This window comes from Pavona decussata, unplaced genomic scaffold, assembly GCF_977016875.1.
Source record: "Pavona decussata unplaced genomic scaffold, jaPavDecu1.1 SCAFFOLD_104, whole genome shotgun sequence".
Classification (NCBI taxonomy): Eukaryota; Metazoa; Cnidaria; class Anthozoa; order Scleractinia; family Agariciidae; genus Pavona; species Pavona decussata.
This window is the reverse complement of record NW_028145518.1, coordinates 105,691-122,820: the sequence shown is the minus strand read 5'-3', so window position 1 is coordinate 122,820 and position 17,130 is coordinate 105,691. Positions and strand designations below refer to the sequence as shown.

The 17,130-nt window shown below is 37.4% G+C and overlaps 2 long non-coding RNA genes and 1 pseudogene across 4 annotated transcripts; 1 reads left to right on the top strand and 2 right to left on the bottom strand.

Annotated features, from left to right (window-relative positions):
- The first annotated feature begins 384 nt into the window (after nucleotides 1-384).
- Nucleotides 385-2,746, top strand: LOC146471416 (uncharacterized). 2 transcript variants are annotated; one of them, XR_014866808.1, is made up of 3 exons: nucleotides 385-634; nucleotides 1,748-2,652; nucleotides 2,692-2,746. It is a non-coding gene; the product is annotated as an uncharacterized LOC146471416 (long non-coding RNA). The 2 variants fall into 2 exon arrangements; XR_014866807.1 differs by having other exon boundaries at nucleotides 1,748-2,746.
- A 414-nt stretch (nucleotides 2,747-3,160) lies between these two features.
- On the bottom strand, nucleotides 3,161-6,972 carry LOC146471415 (uncharacterized). The gene is made up of 2 exons (XR_014866809.1): nucleotides 6,663-6,972; nucleotides 3,161-3,877 (listed from the first exon to the last, which is right to left on the bottom strand). It is a non-coding gene; the product is annotated as an uncharacterized LOC146471415 (long non-coding RNA).
- Nucleotides 6,973-9,478: 2,506 nt separating this feature from the next.
- On the bottom strand, nucleotides 9,479-12,034 carry LOC146471414 (putative skeletal organic matrix protein 5; annotated as a pseudogene). Its single transcript, XR_014866805.1, has 4 exons — nucleotides 11,685-12,034; nucleotides 11,397-11,439; nucleotides 10,819-10,954; nucleotides 9,479-10,167 (listed from the first exon to the last, which is right to left on the bottom strand). The product of XR_014866805.1 is annotated as a putative skeletal organic matrix protein 5 (transcript).
- Nucleotides 12,035-17,130: the final 5,096 nt, after the last annotated feature.

Genomic DNA, 17,130 nt, shown 5'->3' with positions numbered 1-17,130 from the left:
CGAAAAATTCGATGCTTCCAAACCTGAAAACCTTATGCAGAAAAATCCTTTCTTTTTTATCCACCATCCTAATACAGGAAGATGTCTGAACACTGCTATTTTTATTCTGTTTTATCCAAATCTCTAGAACGAAGCAAAGACTAGCACTAAATCGCCTCTTCGCTCGTACTCATAGCCCGAGTTACCCTTATCCAGCGCCCGTTCCGCTGGATAAGGTTAATGCGGGCTCTGAGAACGTGATTGCCGCCATTTTTTGAAGAATCTGGGTCGGTTGAGAAAAGATAACATCGGCCAAAGGGAGGTGACGTCATCGGGTTATTCTTCGGAGCAGCCGATTATACCGGAAATTGACCTGCATTCATTCACTTTCAGTAGTAATGGCGGACGACGTCGGGGAAATAAAGACTTCGAACGTTTGTTAGGATTCGTTATGGTAGAATACAGAGTTCTTTCTACTTTCGTTTCTCGGCGTCTGAACACTGACCTCAAGGATTTTACGTTCGATTTGTGGAAGAAACGTGGAACTATGAAAACAGTCAAGATTTGCTCAGGTAACATCGGCCAACGGGAGGTTAACATCGACCTAAAGGAGGTTAACATCGGCCTACGGGAGGTTAACATCGACCTAAGGGAGGTACGTTTTATAGCACCACGTTTGTATCGTATGTGTTATACTGGCACAATCGTACACATGGAAAGCTTATTTGCCAGCATTAAAACTTACAATCTTTTAGGGGCTTTTCTTATTATTGACCTGAGTGTGATTTCATTAATTTTATTACCAAGTCATAACATCCACCTACAGGAGGTTAACATCTACCTAAGGGAGGTACAGTGGCTTGCAGTGTATATTTTATAACTTATGTATCATAAAAGTCAATTCATAGGCATAGAAGCTTACTCTCTAGCAGGGAAACTTGGGATCATAAGGAGCTTTTCTATCATTGACTTGAATTTCATAAATATTTTCATTTTTACCAACTCATAACATCCGCCTATAGGAGGTAAACATCTACCTAAGGGAGGTTATGGTATTATAATATAGAAGGATGGACTTGAAAAAAGCTTACGAATCTTAAGGGGCTTTTGCATTTCGTGTACATGCCGTTTTAGAATAAATTTATTTATAAAGAGTTATTATTATTATTATTATTACTATTATTATTATTATTATTATTATTATTTGAAAAACCTTTTAATCTCACTAGAATTTTTTTTAATAAAATTATAAAAATAATATCTTTCTTTATTATAATATTCCAAACAAAATTAGATTAATGAGAGTTTTCTCATTTTTTTATTTACACTCATAACATGGAAATATATAATATATTATTATCAATATTATTTTTTGGCAACACACTGACCTACACTGGGCCATTTATATTCATCTAATGAAACAATTTTACAGCCATAAAGATTTGCTGTGAGAGGTGTTATGGGTTTAAATAGAAAAAATGCAGGTGCATTAAAATAGCATAATAGCTGTTATGATGATTAAAGGCAATTGTTTTCTTGTTGTTGTCGTTTTTTCTTGGTTGACCCCATCAACCTGTAATTTCAACATTAAATTTTGCTAGAAGTGACTGTTTATGACTGTTGAAATGATAGATCATTTTCAAAAATATAACCCTTAATATGTCAGAATTTATTTTAATTTAATTCGTGATCACTTACAAGAGGTTTGACTGTTTGACTGCTTACTACAGTACATTAACAATATTGGTATTATTTTATTTCTTTTCAGAATGCAATACTTAAACTGTGCAGACCGCTAAAGAAACTGCTACTTCAAAGACACCTATGACTCATCAATTCCTCAAAAAACATTGTGTACAACAGATGTTGTTGAACTGTTATTGTGAAGCTTGACCTCTCGTCATGTGGCAAAATTATGTAAAATTTGATATTCAAGTTTGTAGGGTTAATTGACGGAGGATCTCCCATATAATGATGGATTGGATGCAAATGGTCATAATTTTGTTCCTCTCTGGCAGGAAATTGTGTAGATTGGTATATATGTACCACTTAGAGTGCAAAGATACAAAATGACCAACATTTTTAAGTAATGTTTAATTGGAAGAAAGATTCTTAGTCCTTCCTAGAACTTAAGGACGGTGCCTACTATTGTTACTGCGCATACGTTCTGTGCATCTGGAGATACTCAGGTTTCCTATGGGTGGTGCCTACTATTACAGGGATATTTTTGCGCACTTTAAAACTATGCGGAGAAAGCAGAACTTAGCAAGTGATTTTGGTATCCAAAAAGAAAATTGGGGGGAAATCATGCATTTTTCAGAGATAATAAAGCTTCAATTTGGAAAAAAGCGCCATGCATTGCTTTGTATTTTGCTGCTTTTTAGAATAATATTGTTGCTTGGTTATCTCTAAAAAATGCATGGTTACCCCCAATTTCCTTAAATTTGGCTTTCAATACCCGCTACCAAGATCTGCTTTTCCCGCATAGTGATAAACCGTGCAAAAATACTTCGCTATTAGTAGGCACCGTCCTTAAGCAGTTGTGAAAAGAAATCCAAAAAAAAAATAACTGAGGGTCTTTCTTCTACTTAATCTTTCACCTGATATTGAAATGTATCTTTCAAATATCCATATTCAATTACAGTTATGGTTGCTAACCTTTATGGCTATTGAGTCAAAAAGATATGACATAAAGAGCTATTATTTTGTAAGTCAACAAATCTGTACCTCAAGTAAAGGTCAAAATGAAATTGAGCCATGCCATGAACCTTTGAGTGTGCTTTTCAAAAGATCCAAATGACCACCCCTAAATGTTTTCATTTTCCTGTTTTAAGCTCATGACGTGTCATTTGTTATCAAGTAAGCTCTATGCTTCTAAATATGGGTGGAACTTTGTCATGAGTTGGAGAACAAGTCAAATTTGAACAAAAAATAAATGCCTTGTCCCCCCCCCCCTCCCACATGGCATTTGACCATGTACCATGCCTGGAAAGAAGGGAATTGAATTTGGCTGGGGTAGAGAAATTGAACTGAATTTACACTGTACCTTTGGCATTGGAGAACTTGGACTTTCCCCTTTTTTTTTTTTTTCTTCTGTTTGAATACAATAATTATTGAATAACTGAGACAATATAATATATAATGCTCTTTATTCATAATGATAGTACAAGAGAGTGCATGGTAATAAGTAATACCTGTAAATCGATATTGAGATGCCGAAGCCAGGGGCTTTTATGGCACAATTCATACAGGAGATTGGTCAAAATGGTGCAATTACTTTACAGTTTACAAATAAATAAATAAATAAATAAATATTAATGTTAATAATAGTGGTGAAAATAATAATAATAATAATAATAATAATAACTTAAATGAAAAAAAATTAAATAAATAACAAAGAAAATATTAAATTAAGCTAAGCCGTGTATACGAGAGTTCAAAAGGACATGAATTCACAATTTGATTGGAAGTAATCTCTAAGTTTTTGTCTACAATTCGAGATAGTAAGTGAATTACCTAAATCAAGAGGGTTGTCATTCCAAATTTGAGGGCCTTGTGCATGAAGTGCAAATTAAGCCCCTTAAAATTCATAAGCTTTCTTCAAGTCAATTCTTCCCTATTATAATACATACTTGCATGGTGCTATAAACATCATGACCTCCCTCAGGTAGATGTTTACCTCCTGTATACGCAGGTGGAATTGTTATCACTTGGTAAAAATAAAATGAAATTCAAGTCAATGATAAAAAAGCTCCTTATGATCCCAAGTTTCCCTGCTGAAGAGTAAGCTTCTATGCGTATGAATTGAGTACACAATGACTTTTGTGGAATTAATGAGTCATAGGTGTCTTTGAAGTAGCTGTTTCTTCAGCGGTCTGTGCAGTTTAAGTATTGCATTCTGAAAAGAAATAAAATAAAACCAATATTGTTAATGTACTGTAGTAAGCAATGAGAGAGTAATGTACAATCGTCTTTTAAGGTTTCTTAATAATCATAACATTCTCTCTGACAATCAGTATGGTTTTCGCAAGCATCACTCCACGGCTAGCGCTTATGCTCTTACTTGTTTATATGACAAAATCTCTTCCGCCATTGACAATAAGGAATGCACAGTTGGTATTTTTATAGACTTGTCCAAGGCCTTTGACACCGTTGATCATAACATTTTCATTTCAAAATTAAAGCATTATGGTGTTTGTGGCACTTCACTTAGAGGGTTCGAAAGCTATCTAAGCAATAGACAACAATATGTGGAATTTAATGGTATCAGTTCGGAGTCTTGCGAAATTAAGTGCGAGGTGCCTCAGGGTCCTATACTAGGTCCCCTACTCTTTCTACTCTATATAAATGATCTGTGTAACGTGTCAAAGGTTGTGGATTTTATTCTTTTTGCAGATGATACAAACATATTTTTCTCCCACAAAGATTTTAACTTGCTTCCTGGAATCTTGAATTCTGAAATGCTTAAATTAACTCAATGGTGTCGAGCAAACAAGCTGTCCATTAACTTTAAAAAATCAAATTTTATGGTTTTTAGACCACCCCAAAGGAGGAAAACACTTGATATATCTATTCAAATTGACAACAATGCAATTGAACGTGTGAAAGAGACAGTATTTTTACGTGTCATCCTCAATGAGCATCTGTCATGGAAGCCTCACATTCTTAGTGTTTCTAGAAAAATATCAAAATCAATAGGTATTATTTATAAGTCTAGTTTTTGCCTTCCCAAAACATCCTTATACTCCTTTTACTATAGTCTAGTTTACCCTTACTTAATTTATTGTGTTTCTGTGTGGGGATCGACATCTCAGTCTAATTTAAATCCGATTATTGTTCTGCAAAAGAAGATAATCAGAATAATATCTAAAGTTTCTTTTGATGCTCATACTGGTGTTCTTTTTAAAGAACAGGAGATTTTAAAATTCTCTGACATTTATTTCTACCAAATAGGTAAATTTCAGTATATCTTTTTAAAAGAAGCTTACTTCTAAATTATTTTCACGATATGTTTACTCTTGCAAGCCAGATACATTCTTATAATACAAGAAATTCCAACCTTTTCTATAAATAGGATAGAATAGGAATTTCAGTGGAATCCACGGGGTGGCTCTTCCATCCACTGTTTCCAGGTCGAATTGGAATTTGGAAATGTTGGTTTTTGTGGAGGGAGGAAAACCGGAGTACCCGGAGAAAAACCCTCGGAGCAGGGACGAGAACCAACAACAAACTCAACTCACATATGACGCCGAGACCGGAAATCGAAAGTGCTCTCACCACTGCGCCATCCCTGTTCCCACATATACCTTATACCTTCTATATACCTTATTGTCGAACTAATCTTTGAAAATTCTCAATTCAGTTTCAAGGTCCTACGCTTTTCAACTCGCTTAGTCGTGAAATTCAAAACAGTGAAAGTATCAGTGTGGCAAAAGACTTAGAAAATTCCTTCTTTCTAAGTTAAATTGACTCTTTGTTGAGCTACACACCTTTTTCTTTTTTTTTTTCTTCTTCTTTTAAAAAAAATTAATTGGAATTTTCATTCAGTACCATTAACTTCTATGGTTTATCCTATAGTTCCAGGATGCCTATAGTTAATAAGCCCGGCAGGCTTCTATATAGGCTTCCTAGCCTTTAACACATTTCATCTTGTAAATAGTTTAGTAGGAATATTGTGTATCATCTTTAATGTATTTATGTTGTATTTTTTGGTTAATGGCAAATAAAAAATGAAGCAGTCAAACAGTCAAACCTCTTGTAAGTCAGATCACAAATTAAATTAAAATAAATTCTGACATATTAAGGGTTATATTTTTTAAAAATGATCTATCATTTCTACAGTCATAAACAGTCACTTCTAGCAAAATTCAATGTGGAAATTACAGGTTGATGGGGTCAACCAAGAAAAAAATGACAACAACAACAAGAGAACAATTGCCTTTCACTGTATTCCATGTTATGAGTGTAAATAAAAAAATGAGAAAACTCTCATTAACCTAATTTTGCTTGGAATATTATAATAAAGAAAGATATTATTTTTATAATTTTATTAAAAAAAATTCTAGTGAGATTAAAAGGCTTTTCAAATAATAATAATAATAATAATAATAATAATAGTAATAATAATAATAATAATAATAATAATAATAATAATAATAATAATAATAATAATAATAATAATAACTCTTTATAAATAAATTTATTCTAAAACGGCATGTACACGAAATGCAAAAGCCCCTTAAGATTCGTAAGCTTTCTTCAAGTCCATCCTTCTATATTATAATACCATAACCTCCCTTAGGTAGATGTTTACCTCCTATAGGCGGATGTTATGAGTTGGTAAAAATGAAAATATTTATGAAATTCAAGTCAATGATAGAAAAGCTCCTTATGATCCCAAGTTTCCCTGCTAGAGAGTAAGCTTCTATGCCTATGAATTGACTTTTATGATACATAAGTTATAAAATATACACTGCAAGCCACTGTACCTCCCTTAGGTAGATGTTAACCTCCTGTAGGTGGATGTTATGACTTGGTAATAAAATTAATGAAATCACACTCAGGTCAATAATAAGAAAAGCCCCTAAAAGATTGTAAGTTTTAATGCTGGCAAATAAGCTTTCCATGTGTACGATTGTGCTAGTATAACACATACGATACAAACGTGGTGCTATAAAACGTACCTCCCTTAGGTCGATGTTAACCTCCCGTAGGCCGATGTTAACCTCCTTTAGGTCGATGTTAACCTCCCGTTGGCCGATGTTACCTGAGCAAATCTTGACTGTTTTCATAGTTCCACGTTTCTTCCACAAATCGAACGTAAAATCCTTGAGGTCAGTGTTCAGACGCCGAGAAACGAAAGTAGAAAGAACTCTGTATTCTACCATAACGAATCCTAACAAACGTTCGAAGTCTTTATTTCCCCGACGTCGTCCGCCATTACTACTGAAAGTGAGTGAATGCAGGTCAATTTCCGGTATAATCGGATCTCGGTTCGTGGCTGCTCCGAAGAATAACCCGATGACGTCACCTCCCTTAGGCCGATGTTATCTTTTCTCAACCATCTGGGTCACGGCTAGGAGTCCAGGATCAGGAATCAGAAGACCTTAGATAACATAGTCTCCTTCGCAGCCGTTATTAGTGTCGTCACGCTACGCTCCGTGGGGAGGAGCGTTGCGTGACGACCCTTATAACGGTTGCGAAGGAGACTATAGATAACAAGGACTGCAAACCAGATTTCAGAGCCCAGTTCGAGCCCAGCGCTTTTAGGGAAAACATGGGTTTGGTGGGAGTGCCAATTCTCGCGGGCCCACAAACCTGGTTCCAATCCTTGTTATTTAAGGATTATGGATATTCCTAGGAATTTCATTCCCATTCAAAAACGCACGTGGGCTCTGGGGACGAGATTGGGGTACAAGCGCAAAGATCAACCAATCACCAGCCTTTGCTCGGTGAAAGGAAAATTAAGAAAAATGCCCTCTGTTACAAAAAATCAGCCTTAAATAATTGTGCTCTCTGTATTACCAGGAGCCGATGATCATGGACTCCTGGTATTACATTGTTGATGGGGAGTTTGCTGCATATGCATTAAAAATATATATAACTTTAGAAAGGATGAGGAACTACGTCCATACGATAAGCAGATTTCTATAAATGCTATCAAAAAAATTGGAGCTCCGCTTTTAGGCTTGGCTAAATATATATATTAAGCGTTTCTTTCATAGGCGTAAACAAAGACTTTTCTAAATAAATTTTTCCTTTAGGAAAGCATGCAGTCTGTTTTTCTTTCTAGTTTAATTGGCAAAACGTGTTAACTGCGTAATCTTGCGTAAACAAAAACATGCACTCGAGACGGATCAAATTTTGCCTATGTGACGCGGGACAAATTTAATCGATTAATGGGTTAGAGATACTGACAAAGAGAAATTCCCACGAAACACCAAAGAATTTCAATCAGAATTCCCGTTTTTCAAAAAACAAAAACTTTTGCGAGGGGGGTGGGGGGGGGGGGATGAAGCCAACACAAGATATCCCTGCCTGCTTTGCTAAATCCTGCTGGCCAGATAGACGCAAATTTAGACCAGGAATATACATTGCTTACAATATACTTGCTTGTACTATACTTGAGCTGTAAAACAATCGACGAATGAAAACTGAGATTTTATTACGTCAACTTTCTGGCGTTTACAGCTGGATATGACAGGAAGGAAGCCCAAGTTCACGCACCTATGCGTCTTGTTTCTTATTCGAAAGAACAGCAGGTGTTTAACTTCGAATTCTATGTGATTTACGTGACGGCTACAAAGGCTGGGATATTTCCTAAAGTGAGTGAGATCTACTTTTCGCGAAAAATGTCTCTTTACACCATTCGTCTACATCTCAGTAAATAAAATAAAATAAATCAACTTTGTTTAAGGAGGGTTACACTTAACAGTCTGACGACTGACAAACCTGTGTCCCTCGGATTCCAGATAGAATTGGAATTTGGAAATGTTTTTTGTGGAGGGAGGAAAACCGGAGAACCCGGAGAAAAACCCTCGGAGCAAGGACGAGAATCAAAACAAACTCAACCGACCTATGACGTCGAGTCCAGGAATCGAACCCGGGCCACATTGGTGGGAGGCAAGTGCTCTCACCATTGTGCTAGCCCTGCTCCCCCAGTGGGACGTAGCTTGGGTGAAAGACGCTAGGAAGGCAGAGGAAAGAGGGAAATATGGTGCGCGCGCGCCCTTTCTAGCGCTAGTCACGGAGGCTAAGTGGAACTTAAACTTCACTTTCCATTGTACAAAATTTAAACATTGAAACTTTGCAGAAACACAGAAAAGTACTCCTGGCTAAATTTTGAATGGCTACTCCCGATCGCTCAACTCGACAAATTACAGCCAAACTGCGTGCTTAGTGCTAGTTTTGTTGCCTTTTTTTCTCACTCTATCTGCTGTTGAAGGCTCCACCAAATCGTCCGTCGTTCGAGGACGTATAAATCTTGAACAAACATTAAGATTTGGGTAGGCTAAAACTCCTCCCCTCCCCCCCTGCCACGAATTTTGCGCGAACTGATTAGCTGCTATTTTTAAATAATCATAACTGATTCAATCTCTTAGTTTAGGCCGTTTTTTTTTCTTATTTTTTTTTTCAAAGAATCGCCATTTAGTATTCAAATCAAAATTTTCCAAATACCGAGCCGTAAAAGAGTGAAATCAATCGCTTGATCTATCGATAAGAAGCAAAAGTAACAACTTAGACACCCTAACAAGTGAGTTCTGTTGTTTAGTTGATTTTCTGGAGGAAAGAATTGGATGGACAGTTAATTTGAGTGCATTTGGGATCATTGGCAGGCCAGTGGAGTTGAGAAGATTGGCTCACAAAAACTGAGTTTTCTTGCGTTGGGCAAATACTTTGCTTATTCTCTTTTTCTGTCAACACTTTTACCACTCAAGTCAGTCCCATCACTAATTTTATTTCTTCCATAACTAACACTGCATCCATATTGTTTGGTGAAGTACAGAAAAACATAACCAGTACAAATTTTTTTGTTGTGTTTGTTGCTTTTAACTACTGAAAAAAGCTGTTTTCTTATCGAAGGATTGCATTTCTTTGTTCTATACTTTACTTATGGCTTAAGGCCTTTGTGACAAAGTTCAGTTTTTCAGTTCCTTGCGATTATTACTGCACCAGAATGTAGCCCATGGCTTTGGTGTCCTTGTCTCCGTTATCTCCTCCATGTTTAGCCTGGCTTCCACACGTGCTGGAGTTATAAGGGTATCCTCCAGTACCAAAACCGATTCTGGGATCAGGAGTATCGCAGTCATTTTGTTCATTAGCAATGATACCGATTCTGGCTTTGGGTCTAAAGCCTTTATGGCTTAGGCTCACAGCGTTGAACCCTTCTTAGTTACAATTTGCCTGTAAGGATGCAAAAGAACCGAGAAGCGACTGCCATGTGTTTCGACCCAATGAGGTGGCGCGGTAATTACCATCAGCAATAAGTGAGTACAGTGATGTGGCGTGCTTGGTGATGACAATGAATTTTGTCTGATGTCCGATCTTCATACCGAGACAGATCTTTGAAAAGGGTGTGTTCCAGTAGGTTGGTAGCTTTGCCTCATGATTGTCAAACAAAGTCTTTCCTCCTGGAAGGTTGAAGTCGACCTTGTTGCTCCAGAATTTGGAAGTGAAGTGAAACGTTGGCTGAGTAAATAAATAAATAAATAAATAAATAAATAAATAAATAAATAAATCAATCAATCAATCAATCAATCAATCAATCAATCAATAAATCAATCAATCAATAAATAAAAGAACGTGTAGGAAAATTGCAGCAAGTTACACCATTCCCATTTTCACCAATGTGTCGAAAGTTTGCTTTGACAAATTTGTTTTGACCGCATTCTGAGTTTCTCTACTCAATTTCATTGTCTTTGTTAATACTTTCCAATCATTTTGGCATGAAAAAGAAGATATTGATTTATTTCCAGCGAGCGGATGTGTGGAAAACTGCAGAAGTTTACATTATTCACATATCCGTCTTTCGAAAAACAATTTGTCGATAGTTTACTGAGATAAATCTGCTTTGAAAGCATTCGAAATTCAATTTTCGAATCACTTTCATGGCCTTCATTTAACATTCTTTGAGTATTTTGAGAAAGCAGGTTTTGAATGATTTCCCGGCGGAGAGTGAAAATTTAAAACTGAGAATCCACACTGATATCTCGTGACAACTTGTAAAGGTCACCGCGGCAAAAGACATTTTCGCAATTCTTTCAAATATACGGATCAAAATTATATTGATGTGCGTATTCCTACATACAAGTCAGTAAACAGTTGGTTGTCAGGTGATACCTTATTGCCATCAGTTTTCATGACCAGCGTCCATCCGCCTCTTCCACATGCTCCAAGCCCATGGCGTGACATGTGACAGTACACAGGAACCTTCCCAGAGGGCATTTGGAGTAAATAAGCTTTGTTTCCTTGGGACCTGATAACAAAAGAATTGTATTCCTTTCTGCACTAATCTTAACCTGTAAGAAAAATATGACAAAATTCCGATTTTTACTTAAATATCTGTCAGCATTCTATTGCGGCGATAACGAATCTAGTTTATCCTTCCTTCCTTTTTGACGTAGATATGGAGGGAATCTGCTACCAAAGATGCCAAAGGTGCGAAACGCTCGCTTAATTACATAAAAATCAAAACTTTGTCTAGTGTTTGACTAAAGGTGGCTCTGTTAAAATTTTGCAATAGCAGTATGAGCCGTGCATGAAACAACGTTATATCCCTCCTTTAACATATCTTGAGTTGTGCCATACTTCTATAACTGCTAAAATCGACATAGATTACAATAAAAGATGTTAAGCGCTTCCGCATCTCCTGGGTTAATGCTCCTGAGACAACGGTTGTCTCCGAATTTTTGACTTACTTGTGGTTATTGTAAATTTCCTTGCACGAAACAAAGGGCTTTCCTGCCAAAAAGAAAACGATAGAAAAACGTTAAGAGACAAGCATAGAAAGGAAGGTAGAAATATAGTTAGAGCTAGAGATTTTCCCACTAGCTCTAAACGGAAGAACAACTCTTCCCTTCTATACGTGCGGTGGTGCCGCAAACCTAGCCGACTCAAGCTCACTTTATCACCGACCGTGCCGCTTGGAGACCGAGAAGCGAAAAGCGCGCACCAATCTTTCTCATAATGATCTACGCAAAATCTACCAGGCTTGACGGCGGGTTTCCCTTGAGAAATGACATTTACGGCAGCTATGAGCTTATCAAACTTGTTTCCCATGGTCGTCTCCAGAGATTTTATGGCTTTCTCGACATTGTTTGAGGGAGTCTGGTTCGTCGAGACCTCGGTGGCTACAATTACGAGAACAAAGAACCAAACGTTACGGAGCACTCGCATTTTGTCGATTAAACTGTTGATAAACGTTGCTCAAGATTCCGCCCACGCAGTGTCTCAAATGAGTTGTTGTGATCTCTAGTTCACCTCATTTCTGTTGGGGATGTTCGGAACGAGAAAATTTTCCTGACAGCAGTCAGCTACAGCCAATCAAAGTTCTAGTGACTTTTATTTCGTTCACGCTAATGTTTTCTGTTTTGGGTATAAATTAGTTTTGAAAAGAATCACTCGAGATTCTCACTTAATTAATTAGCATCGCGAAGATTATTTCAGAGAAAAGAAATTTATCTACGACAATCACTAGTTCAGCCTAGTCAATTTATATTTAACATTTCACGAGCACGCGTTGGATATGAGATGATAGATAGCTGACGAAGCGCGTAGTGCCTAGTTGGCTATAATCGTCTCATATCCAACAAGCCTGAGTGGAATAATAATATTGTTTTATTAAAAACAATCCAGAAATATCGCTAGATTTTGTTGATTCGCATTGCAAAAAACAACCAGAAGACAATTTAATGATCTCCATTTCTTGGGCATGGTATCATGGTTCATATGCTATAAGCCAATCAAATCCCTGGAATTGCATGATACAATGATCTCAGTTTTTAATAACAATCGCTACTGACAAGTCCGAAATCTGACGGTAATTAATTCAGACAATTTTGTTTGCTCCGTCAAGACACAACAATTGAACTTAGAAGAATATTTCAACAATGGCGGGACATGTATTTGTTTGCATAGGAATTCCGTCCGCGGAATTATTTCAATCCGCAGAAACGTTTTGTTTTATGGGGGGTTTTGCTGTCTTTACTGACGATATTTTGGTGAGGGTAAGAGGCGGAATGAGTTTGCGGAATGGAATGTGGAATGACGTGCGGAATGGCATAATTATGCAAAATATGAGTTGCGGAATGACACAATTATGCGAGATACGATTTATGCATAATGACTCACAGAAATACATTAAACTGAAAAAGTGCGCCTTTTTTTGGGCGCCAATTTGCAAATACAGCCTTTTTGTAACCATTTCAACCGAAGAATGCATCACAAAAACTCAAACAATGGTATCTTCGAATTCAAACTTTTTTCCTTCGATTCTCATCGCATAGCCGTTGATGCAACATAGCAGCTCGTGGACTTTTATCGTTCGCGAGTGAACACAAGATTTGTAATACATTTGCATTAAAGAGGCTTGTTTATTTACGTATTCCACACGAGTCGTCCGCCTTTACAGGAGATGTATACAACTCAGTCGAAGGCTGGTTAAACTCGACATTGTTTGGGTTTTTGTGATGCATTCTTCGGTTGAAATGGTTACAAAAAGGCTGTATTTGCAAATTGGCGCCCAAAAAAAGGCGCACTTTTTCAGTTTAATGTATTTCTGTGAGTCATTATGCATAAATCGTATCTCGCATAATTGTGTCATTCCGCAACTCATATTTTGCATAATTATGCCATTCCGCACGTCATTTCGCACGTCATTCGCACGTCATTCATTCCGCAAACTCATTCCGTCTTTTACCCTTACCGACGATTTTTGGCTTCATGTCAAAATTTGAGACGAAACTCCATGCATGGGTAACCGTATCGTTTTGACAATTGTCGACGCTTAAGTTAGGAGTTCTAAAAGCTGGCAATTGTATTATTATTATTATCTTTGTAATAATTTATTTAGCTTTAGCTGATGAATTGTCTGTGATTAAATAAAATAAATAACATAAATATGGAAAAGCGGGTTTATTTTGCAATCTAAGTAATTTCGTTGTCGTCGGTAACTGTAATAAATTAACTTTTCCTTGAAATTAAATTATAAGTTTCTGAGACTCAAATTTTAGATCAAGGTTCAGTTTTTGTACATAGGAAAGACAATTCTCTCTATAATTATTGAACTCTAAAATGGCGCCGACCTCAAGTAACATATCAATTTCGCTGATTTTGAAAGATAAAAAAGAGTATGATCGGGGCGATAGCAACAGCAAGTTGTCTGTTATGGAATACACTTTTTCGAAGGTGAATTTATCAACAAAGTTTCTGCAACAAATGATGTTAGTAATTAAACAATACGTGTGACCTATTTTAGTAATACTATTTGCTGAAGGAAGTGAAGGCTGCGAGCTTAATTTTGCTGTCAATTTCATCTCCGATGAACTGAATCCCATTACAATAAAAGCCGCTTTAAAATTAAAAAGCAGAAACAAAATTGAGAAATCCGCAGCGTAGTCAAAAATCTCCCCAATTGACACTGGCAGTGTTTGACCGACCGATAAAGTTTCATTATGTCTACATAGTCATACGAACGTGTCTAAATTTGGTTAAACTTTGACACGGAAGAAAATCATCTAACTTAACTACAGGTAATGAAAGTTTTCAGGATTTCAAAAGTCGTTTACTCTTCCGCGTTTTACAGGTTTATAGATTTTCGCTTAAATTAAGTCAGAATATTTAAACTCTCCGGTTATTTGAACTGACAGAAACGTAGTGATCCCGGCCGTTTAGTTCGTTCAAAAGTAAACATAGCAAGCAGGTTGACTCCCGCCTCGCCTTTCTCGCCGATTTAACCTCGCTAAGGAAGTTAGCCAGAAGAATAGAAACCACCCTTTGCAGCAAGCTTTTAAATGGATTTTTCTGCATGTTAAAAGCGCGTGAAATGCTAGGGGGGACACAGGCAGACACTTGTTGCGTCTTCAGTATCTTTCACACAGTTACGCAGTATTTCCTCTGGAATTAAAAATTAAACACTTACCTTCGATTAAGGTGGCCGAATACAGTTTTTAGTGTACAGCTGTTAGAAGACGTTATTTAGAAACTATGTATTTCTGGACGCCAAAAATTGGTATGGTGTAAGACCAACTAAGAAAAAATGTATTTTCGTACGTCTTATTGAGCAAAGTACCGTTTCCATGGCAACGCAGCGAACTGTTTAACGTCCATAAATAGCAGATTTCCTTTATTTTTAGAAAATGTACTCATTAGATTTTTTCCATTTTTTGTATCCAGAACAACTCACAAAACACTGACACAGTTGCACTATCTTCATGTAATTTTGACAGAGAGATCTCCTGCAAATATTGATTTTGCATTTTAATATTTTGTGAAGATACTCCCTGTTAGATTTAGGTTTCTCTTTGTAGGCGAATTACGCTTTTAGGGAACTATTTTCATGCCAAATTTCAAGGAATTCTAATGAGCGGTTCCTTAGACAACAGTTCATTTCCACGAAAACAACCAGTCGCATTTTTTTGGTCAAATGCGCATGCGCGGTTTTATTTGGGTTTCATGGCAATTATGAAAAGCATGCGAAAGGTCTTGGTGAATGTTTTTTTTGCTCGGAAAGAAAAGAAAAACAGTCCAGAAACGAGAAACTTTGTTATTTAGGATCAAAACTTAACTTTATTATCCAATTCATGTGAAATTGAGGGATCACTTTATCGACCGCCGTATTTGCGTACCACAACCGTAGCGCGCGCTTAATAGCATCACTTACAGAATCTGTAAAGCGCACGCAAACTGTGTTCAGCCACCTTAAACGCCCTCCCAACACGTGCGCCGTACGGTGATCAGACAAACACAGTCATACCTTGGAACTATTTCACTACTGCTACCAGAAGACGAGACAAAATACCGACCAATCAAGCCTCAACTGCCTTTTTTGCTCCTCGCCAAACCCTTACGCGGAGTCCTCAGGCTCTTTGGCCAGCGGTTGGTCGCCAGGAGAGACTCTGGGGTACTTGAATTTTATTACCGCAAAATTTCTGCGGTAAAACAATGGAACCCATCACGTAGCTGAAACAGAGCAGCCAATCAAAAAAATTTTTTCGAATTCTCCAGAGTTTCTCCTGGCGCCTACCCGCTGACCAAAAAGCCTGAGGACTCTGGGTACGAGATCGCTGATGAAGAGCGAGGTAGTTCTGACTGGACACAAATATTTGGTTTTAATCAATAGAGTTGATAAGGTAAATTGGCCACCCAAAAGAAACTCTACAGCTGCGTTTCGAGCTTTAGCCCTTAATCAAGGCGATTCGCTTTGACGAACGGCTAACGCTCGAAACGTAAGCGTTCAAATCTCTTTTCGGTGACCAAATTACTTCATCAACCGCTCTTGATAAAACCAAACATTCGTTTCCACTCCCCACCGACGCAGCGTCATAGTTTCTTTAGAAACTAACTCTTATTAGCTGTTGGTACATAACCTAACACCCGGTCCATCTGATCATAAATTGCTTTTGTATCCAGACTAATCACAATCCTAAATCCCTCCTGGATGTAATGAAAAATAAAAACATGTTCTTAGTAATAAGAGGACGTTTAGTGCGCGTGTGAACAGCCTGCTAGGGTCAAAACATCAGTGTCCACGGTTATACAGCGGCCATATAATTGATGTCCAAAAAGTAAAATTGGCGCTAATTGGTCGAGTAAATACTATTATTACTGCAATTTGTATCGTAGATATAAAAATTAAAGTTCAGCTTGAATGCGAGACCTGGAGGACGCAAACAACAGAAATACAAAAATAAGTTTTAATTTATTCAATTTCCTTTGTTGGTGTTCCGTACGCCTCAATATGAAGCTCAATATTGATGTTTTAAGAGAGGCCCTGACAACATTTGAATATCGCGAACACCCCATAATTTCTCTTCCTGCATTTAGCCATGCGCAAAAGCATTCTGTCCTACAGCATTATCGTCCCCAGAGCCCCCACGGGTTTCAAAATCGTAGGCTCTGGGAACGAGGATGATCCTACAGCTGTTCTCCATTTGAGCTGTTCTCCATTTGTCCCTCGCACCCCCTGAGGTGGGGAGATAAAAAAAGCCTTGGAAACGAGGTTGTATGTGAAACACTTGGCTCTGTGAAAAAACTGTACTAGTCATGATCAGCACCCTCGAGTCTTTTACGGACCCGACCCTGCCTCTTCGGGATGTTCCCGCCACAACCACTTCTATCTTCTCCAAACTTAGATTTCTTTAACCATTTCTGACCAGATATATCCAGAGGGAGAACACTTATAGGGAACGCGAGTCTGAGCAAGAATCTAAGAGTGTTTTCTTTATTATTATTTTTTGCGCATACGTACTGCGCATCTCGAGATAGCCCGTGAAGCTCTATTTCTTTAGGACGTTGCCTACCTACCATGCCTACTAAAAGGCATTTTTGCGCAGCTTATAACTATATGGGAAAAAAAGATATTAGCATTGGCCAGTTGGAATACAAAACCAAAATCGAAGATTAACGACCACGCATTTTTCAGAGATCATCTCA